Source organism: Myotis myotis, unplaced genomic scaffold, assembly GCF_014108235.1.
Source record: "Myotis myotis isolate mMyoMyo1 unplaced genomic scaffold, mMyoMyo1.p scaffold_m19_p_11, whole genome shotgun sequence".
NCBI classification, from domain to species: Eukaryota; Metazoa; Chordata; class Mammalia; order Chiroptera; family Vespertilionidae; genus Myotis; species Myotis myotis.
The window spans coordinates 21,276,721-21,285,998 of NW_023416315.1; positions in this window are offsets into that span (position 1 = coordinate 21,276,721).

The window sequence follows — 9,278 nt, forward strand, 5'->3', positions numbered from 1 at the left end:
CCCTGATAAATGTCCTGTTCACCTTAGTTAGAAGTACAAATTGCACATTTATGGATTTGGGTACTATTGGTTTCCTAATTATAGTTCCTCTTTATTGCCAATTCCAATCACATGATAAAACAAGTTTTCCAGCATTTATTGGTCTTGGAAGCCTGGTTACTAGCTGGAGCCCGATCCCCCAGTCTGCCCTTCTTTTCTTTCCAAAGTCCCTCCTGCAAAATGCAGCCATTTCTGCCACATCGTAGGAACTAAAATGTTTTTTAAAATAGGTGAACCCACCTGCAGAGGATGGCTAAATGCCCCTCGTGTTGCCATCTTTTCTGAGCAATTAGTGGTTCATGGATAGCAGACATGGCATTTTTTTTTAATATACTAGTAAAAGAAAAACAAAAAAAATAATAAAAGAAAGAAAAAATATATACTAGTGAGAGGTACACTGAGTGTCTGAGTCAGAGACACCTGGATTGGTGTCTCTGTGTGACCCTGGGAAGGTTAAGTAATCTCTCTGAGCCTCTCTAAAGATGGAGATGATGACAGCACTTATTTCCTTGCCTGTTGGGGAAGACTAAATAAGTTAACCAATGAGAAGTGTGAAGCTTTTAAGAAACAGCCTCCTAGATGTTGACCTCACATCTGTCCTTGGGGTTTGCCAACCCTTCCCTTTCTATTTTTGTTCACTATTTAGTTCTTATCAGAGATCTGCCCTAGCTACATTATTTCTGGAGAATCATGTTTATTTCTGGGCATTTAAAGAGAACTTTGACCAGGATTATAAAGGTCAGAAAACTGGCATGTGAACTTTTTGACATTAGGTAAGAACTAAGGAATATGAGTAAAGTGTGGACTTTACTGGTTCATTAGCTATAACAAATCTACCATAATAATGTTAACTACAGGAAAAACTAGGTGTGTGGTGAATGGCAACTCTGTAATTTTACTGCAACTTTCCTTATGAATCTAATACTATTTTAAAATGAAGAAAGGTTATTAACTGTTTAAAAATATCTATCAATATCCAAACTATAGAAAATCAAAAATTATATGTATGTTTATAATTTATTTCTGTGTATATCAGAATAAAAATGGAAAGAAAAATTTTAAATAAATTTTAGCCAGAAATAAGGAACACTGGTGAGATGATAAAATTGGGCACTTCCTTCAAAAATTTGCCGGTCTCTTTTGTGTGGAAGATAAGCTATATGCTAGATAGTGCCTGAGGCAGAAATAATCAGCAGAAATTACAGGTGATCCAGTTTCGCCTCCAGTGATATTAAAACTGTCCACACACAAATGGACACATTCTCAAGTAGTATAGGACCCCTTTCAAAGTAGTTCATGGAAAGGGCACATGACCACTCATCAAGGGGATGTTGCAGTGAGTGGGTAGGAAGCCATTCTTGATAAAATTGTATGTATTTTATGATCGCCTCTTCCTCTTATGTCTATCTGGTCTATCTTGTTCTTTTATCCTTTGTCTTTTATCCTTTGAATACATTAAGTTTTGGATATGGAAAGAACTCCAGAGACCATGTAGTTCTTATCTGGTGTGTGGGTTTTTAACAGACTTCTTGGCCTCTGGTATTACATGCAAGCACATCACTAGGAATCTCACTTGTTCAACTTATTCTTTGTTCTTTCTTACACTGGCTCAACATCCTCATCTCAGGCTTTCCCTGCTTTGACAACCTGTTTGGACACACTTCTCTGGCTCTGACATCAGAGCGCTCACAGATTCGTTCTTGCTATCCTGCCACACTCTGAAGCCCTGGATGGTCCCGCTGCCAATAAAGTCCCAGGGACCTGCTAGGCAACGAGGAACAGAAAAACATCTATCACTGCCTGGCCTTAGAGCTGACATCCAATCTCAGTAATTATTTTCATGCAACACTTATAATCAGGCTATGGCCTTTCGTGCCCTGTACATGTGCACAAATGGATCCTGAGAAATGAAACAGAAATGCAGCTTGAAAAATGCATCCTGCCTCACAAAACAGAACAACTGCACTGAAGCACAACGTGCCACACACACTATTAAAGATCAAAGTGATTGAACCCGAGCTCCTTTTGATGCACATCTTCCAAGTAAGACCTCAGATGAACTAATCTAACCCTGCAGACTCGTATGTTCTATAGAAAGGACAAATGGCTCTTCCAGTTCACCTCATTTACAAATGCTGACCAACTTCTGCCCAGACCACCCTTCCTGTCACCAAAGACCATCTGATGATTAACTGCAGCCTCTGAGTGACCTTCCCTGACTCCTCCTTTTAGAGATGCCGCAATAGTTGTGCTCTGCCTTCCTCAATATGTACACACCCAGCTTTGGACCATCAATAGGCTCCCCTGGCAGTCTTTGATTAGGGAGTTTAATAATTCTGCCTGACTCTCTGCCCATTATCTTCTGTGCATCGAGCACTCATCTACTTTGATTTAAGAATCCACTTAAACCAATGGACACAGACACCGGGGAGGAGGGGGTGAGGGCATGAGTGGGAGGGTGGGGGAGATCATGGGGGGGGGGTAAAGACCACATATGTAATACCTTAATCAATAAGGGAAAAAAAGGAAATTCTGGAACTGGGGGTAAAAAAGAACCCACTTAAATGTCCAACAATTGCTCCCTGATTCCTTCTTCATCTCAGTCCTCAGCATCATTCATTACCCCATTCTCTGTGTTTCCCAGGGACTTGGCTCAGACTTCCATTCGCTTTTCTCTTACTTTATCTTCATTCTTTAATTTATGTCTGCCCATTCTCTCTGCCTTTCCTTAAGAACAAGATTACTTTCATGCATCTTTGCATGTCGTGTTTGCCCTGGTCCTGGGCATAGCATAACAAAACTCTAAACAGAGCCTTAAGAGCTATGTGGGTCAATTATTTGTCTTGGCCATTATCTATATATGAGGGAAGCCTCATGTGGAATAAATCTCTCTCATGTCCATTTCTTTGTGGTAAGAAGAGTCTATATATCATCTATTGGGTGACCAAGGTCACAAGTAGTGATATGAGATTACAGGGACCCAGTTGATGGGTATGGCTAATACTGTTAGCAATTCTATTTTGCAAAGAAGAAAAACCACATTAAACATCTTCATTTAAAAAATTATTTTATTAAAATAATGAATATACTATATATTGTAGATAAAGCTAAAGTCCTTTTAGAACATTAGCTCAATCCTGATCCCAGACCTACTTCTCCAGAGGTATTCACTGTTATCAATTAAGCATGCATCCTTTCAGATTATCCACATGCATTTACATACATAGGAAAAATATAGTAATGTTTTGTGTATGTGTTTACTATAAATTTAATCATCAGCATATATTTTTAGACATTCATAAACATGAAGTTTTGCATAGGAGGTACCAATGGTAAAAAATATATAAAAGACATTTATTTAATTGTCGTTGTTACTTAGCCTACATCTCAGTAAAAATGTTAAGAATTGAACACACTCAGAGTATGTTTGTATTTCTCTTATGATATGTAAATACTTATATTAATAAATTAATTGCATTAACCTTATATTCCCCAAAGATTATTCCCAACATAGCTCAAGGGAATGTTATGAAGAGTACTGGTATGATTCATAAAATGATTTGAGCTGTTTATAATGCAAAAGCTAAAAATAAAGCAGTAAGCTTTAAGTGATCAAAAGCATCTAAATACAGAAAAGCTATATATTGTCTTTAGTGGAAAATTAATTCTTACTTTATAATCAAAAGGCCTGCATATAGTCATAAAGTAGTTATTCAGGAATAATAAATGGACATATCACTTCTTTCTCACTTACCTAGTCTGCCTGTGTAAATTGGTCATCATTACATGTAGAATTTTATATTTTCCTAGAAGCTCAGTGCACGAAATTGCGCAGCCCCGCCCACCCATGCTCGCCAGTCTTTGGTCGTTATGGCGTTAGGGCCACAGGGTTTTTATAATATAGATAATAGAAAAATCACATCCAGCTCAATAGTTTTATTTCAGCACCAACTTGAAGTTTTCCCAACCAAATACTAAGAATGCACTTTGAGATGTATGATGAAAAAGTATCAAGGAATGATGAATAAATGTATTCACAGTTGGAAAGTGTTTGTGGTTGTGCTGTATTTGCTAATAAATTATATTTTAAAATCTCCAAAAAGCTTTTAGAAATGCAATTAATTTTCACATTAATAAGCATTCCAGGAAATCACCAGCTCAGTATTGAAAAGTAATATGAATAAAACATATAGTCAATATTACATTTAATTTATATAGTCCCTACCTTATGTGTGATGGTATTGTCTGTCCTAAAATAGCTGGAGTAGGCAAGGTATATTTATACACAGCTAAGAGTTCATTCCCCACCCCCCACTGACCCTTCATAACAGAAGCTCACTATAACCAGTATTCTTGTTATTGAGTCATCATCTTATAATATCAAATACATGATATTTTAATGATATGTGTTAATAAGGGCAATTTTTCCCAACAGAGAAACTAGGCTCAAAGAGGCTACAGTAAAGTTAATCCCTGGGTTTTCTGTTAGAGAATGTATTATTCAGGCTCCTCTAGAAAAACAGAACCAATAGAAAAGACACACACACACACACACACGTATGAGAGAGCAAGAGCGTGAGCGAGAGAGAGAGAGAGAGAGCGAGCAAGAGAGAGAGAGACTTTAAAGAATTGGCTTAAGCAATTTCGAAGTCTGACAAATCCAAAATTTTCAGCTCAAGTCCAGAGATCATCAGGCTGGATGCCCAGGAAAGAGCCGACATTGCAGTTGAAGTCCAAAGGCCAGAATTCCCTCTTGCTTAAGGGAAGTCAGGTTTTGTTCTGTTTAGGCTTCAACTGATTGGATGAGGCCATCCTTATGGAGGGCAGTCTCTTTACTCAAAATCCACTTATTTAAATGTTAATCTCATCCAGAAACACCCTCACAGAAAGAGCTAGAATAATGTTTGACCGTATATCTGAGCACCATGGCCCAGCCAAGCTGAGACAGAAAATTAACCATCACAGAGAACTTGACCACTATGGCAGAAAGACTCTGGGGCCTCCCAGAAGGCAAAAACCTACTGTCAGCAGCCCACTGGAAACCATTCTCAGACCTGTGAGAACCAATTAGCTTTTCCTTTCAACATGAAGTTGTCCTGGGAGTCTCTTCTAGGTACAGCTCCTACCCTGGATCTCCTCCTTTAAAATCACCTTTCAGCCCAGCCGGCATGGCTCAGTGGCTGAGAGTCAGAGGTCAGGGTTTGATTCCCAGTCAGGGCACATACCCAGGTTGTGGGCTCAATCCCCAGTGGGGTGCAGTGGGGTGTAGAAGGCAGCCAATCGATGATTTTCTCTCATCATTGATTTTTCATCTCTCCATTTCCCTTCCTCTCTGAAATCAATAAAAAATATTTCTTAATAATCACCTTTCAGCAGATAATTTAAAAACTCCTCTTATTATCTCAGCTAATTTTCACAGAAACCTTGCTAAGCACATTTTTTTCTCCCCATTTATTCAAGAGAAAATTAGGTCTCAGAGAGTAGCTTGCCTGAGGCCCTATAGCTAATAAGTAGCAGAAGTAGTATCAAATCCAGGTTTTAACCAGACTGCAAACTTCATGCTCATGCTCCCTAGAGGAACACTGTCCTTGCTTCAACTTCATTTTCATTGTCACGTGGAGGTCTGTGCAGACTGCTGGTTGCCTACCCAATATCCATTCTTATCTTCTTTCTTAGTAACAGAATTATCTCTCCCCTCCCCCTCCCTCAGGCAACAGTGTGCTCAGCTAAAAGAGTACAATTCTCCAGTCATATGAATAAGTTCTGGTCCAACCACTCCCTTCCTGTTTCCTGTCTGGAATGTGGGCCTGATGGTTTGAGCATGAACAAGGGTGGTCTGATTTTTTTTTTTTAAATATATTTTTATCAATTTCAGAGAAGGGAGAGGGAGAGAGAGATAGAAACATTAATGATGAGAGAGAATCACTGATCGGCTGCCTGCAAGCCCCACACTGGGGATTGAGCCCACAACCCGGCATGTGTCCTGACCGGGAATCAAACCATGACCTCCTGGTTCATAGGTCAATGCTCAACCACTGAGACACACCAGCCAGGCAAGTCTGATCTTTGACTGTAGTCACTAGCACATGGAACACACTAGGAGAATATAGGACATAAGCCTAGTAAATGTTTTAAATAAACTTTTTAATTTTAAAATAACTTTTGAGTTACAGTGAAGGGGAGCAGACTTTGCCAGCCCAACATATGCCACTTTGGGATATTCATTATTTTAGGCTGGTTAATTTTAACAAACAGCAGGGATGGGAGATAGTTTGAAAAATCAAAGTTACCCTTTGTAAAGGTCTTTTCCAATTGTAAGGAAAACTATTTATTTCCATTGTATAGTTTCCCTCTCTGTGCCAGACTTGCCTTCATTATCAAGGAGAAGACAGGGACTTAAATCTGAATAACAATCTTACCCTTGTCTGCTGTGCTTTCCCTGGTAATCTCCCATAACTTCTTTTGTCTTTAGCTGGAGGTGGTATTTCTGGTGGTGGCTTCTGCCATTTTGGCAAGTTACTCAGTGTTCCTGGGTCTCTCTTATGTATATACAAGAGGCATGCATGTTATTAAACTTTAATGTTTTTCTCCTTCCAATTTGTTTCATATTAATTTGATTATAAGTCCTGCCAGAGAACTCAAAGGTTAGAGGATAATTTTTCCTCCCCAACAGAAGAAGGGAGAGACTATCAGACAAGGTAATTTAGTTAAGGTTTGATATCTGAGCTCCAAATTAATTTAGTGATAGCCTCAGGATAGATAGATCTGACTCTGAAGCCAATTTCCTAACAAATGTAATATCCTTTCCATATTTTATCCTCCTGCCTAAACAAATAATTGTTATGTTTATGGGAGACAGTAGGTTTTTGCCAATTTTTCAAAGAAAAGATGAAAATGATTCCTTTTGCCAATGTTCTTGAGATGAACTCAAAACCTCAAGTTTAAATACTTACAATTTTTATTATAGTTTGTGATTACATGAGAATGAGTTGCATAAACAAAAAAAATGGAAGTCAATTTTGTTTTTCTTTTTGAGTTCTTATCACTACTTTTGGCTCTTAGTAGTGAGGAGTCTTTTCATATTTTACATTCCACAAACGATGTTATCCACCATGATTTTTAAATGTCTATTTTTCTGAGAAACACATTTTTATGTCCACAGGCATTCTGTCTTATGTTTATAGAAGTATCAAGGACAAAAATTGCATTAGTGTTGGGGTGGGTGAATTTTGTCACAAAGGATAAATTGTTTAACAAACCATTGTTCTATTTAGATTTTACTTAAATCTCAACAAATGACATGTATACCTGTTACTGGCAATGTTGCTCTCGGTTCTTGAGTTCAGCAAAAAAAAAAAATATATATCAGAGCCAAGAGCTCTAGTGCATGAGAGGGAGTTTACTTAGCGTGCGAAGCTTAAGTACACTAAAAGAGAAGATTCAAGTGGACTGCTCGGAGAGTTGCCTTGGTGCTTTAAAAAGAAAGTCACAGCCCTGGCCAGGTGGCTCAGTTGGCTAGAGCGTAATCTCATACACCAAAAGGTTGCCAGTTTTATTGCTGGTCAGGGCACATACCCATGTTGCAGGTTTGATCCCCAGTTAGGTTGGGGTGCATACAGGAGGCAATCAATCCATGTTGCTCATATTGATGTTCCTCTCTCTCCCTTCCTCTCTCTTTCTCTCTCAAAAATCAATAAAAATATATCCTCTGGTGAGGTTTTAAAAAAAAAAAAAGAAGAAAGTGTGGGAAACAGTTTATTGTCTTCACTATCTGATAAGCGTAGACAGAGAACCTCCCCCCCCCCCCCCCCAAGGCTGGGTGCCTTTGAAGCCCTAGCAAAGGTTGGAGCTAGGCACCACCTCTGTTTTTCCAGACAGTGGTAGCTGAAACAACTCCCCCATTTATTATTATGTAAATCCTTGCTGATGGGCTAGGGGGGTCGCCTGCCTAAGGGCTATGCTATGGGGGTATCCCAGATCAATAAAAGCTTGGTAAGACCTGAGCACAGGTGGAAGTCCTTCCTCCTGAGTTGGACTTACTCGCCTGGTCCCCCAATATTTCCAAATTATCTCGTGTATTTTCTTTCATTTGTGTGCGGCTCCGCTTCCAGGTCCTGAAACCTGATCTGAAGCAGGGGGTCCCTCGGGGGTGAGGACGACGGAGCCCCAACGCGCTAGGGCGTCTGCATGCACGACTCCAGGGACCAGGTTCATTGACGCAGATCCGTTTAATTGAGGAACTACAGGGGCATATATAGCATGAGGGGACCAATCAGAGGGAGACACATTGCTATAGGCGACCAATCAGAGGGAGACACGTTGCTATAGGCGACCAATCAGAGGGAGACACGTTGCTATAGGCGACCAATCAGAGGGAGACACGTTGCTATAGGCAACCAATCAGAGGGAGACACATTGCTATAGGTGACCAATGGCTGAAAGGCTGGGTACTATGCACGTGGCTCTAGGAGTTAGTTCAGGCGGGCATTGCTACTTCCTGGTGTGCTGAGGAAGCATGTCATGGTGGAGTGTGCTCACACCATTGCAACAGCCACAGCGCTGAGACATACTTCCCGAGCTCTACTACACTGATCCACGCGTGACGTGGGAAGGAAACACTCAGCAAGAAAGAAAGTCACAGAAGCAGAAGAAGTGAATCATCTGGGCTGTGTGGACCCAGGAAACAAGTTACAGAGGCAAAAGAAGGGTCCTTGGAGACTGGTTCAGAGGGTTAGCCCAGCACGAGATGCTGCTGCCCACTGCCCTCTTGGTTGCAAGTCTCATAGGGACCCTTAGAGTTTAGGAGAAAGAAAGCAAAGATACACACCTGAAAAAAGAAGGCTAGGGAGTGCTCTAGAGAGTGTGCGCTGGGTCCTTGGTCTTAAGAGTTATGTTTTCTAAAGGCAGGAATTTTAGGGGCGTTTTCCAGGGAGAATCTCAATAGAATATTCATCAGCTTTGCAGGTGTGTCTTTTAATATGCTGATTCATCAAAATGAACTGACAGAATCTGGGTCGTGGTCTCTACTGATTGGTTGGTGCTAAGGTAGGGGAGTCATTAATCATTGCATCTGGTCCTGGTGTCGGCCTTGGTGTCACTTTGTCTGGTTCTGCTGCTTTTATGAGCCTGCAGCTGAAACACAACTAAGGCCTAGATCAGTGGTTCTCAACCTTCCTAATGCCGCGACCCTTTAATACAGTCCCTCATGTTATGGTGACCCCCAACCATAAAATTATTTT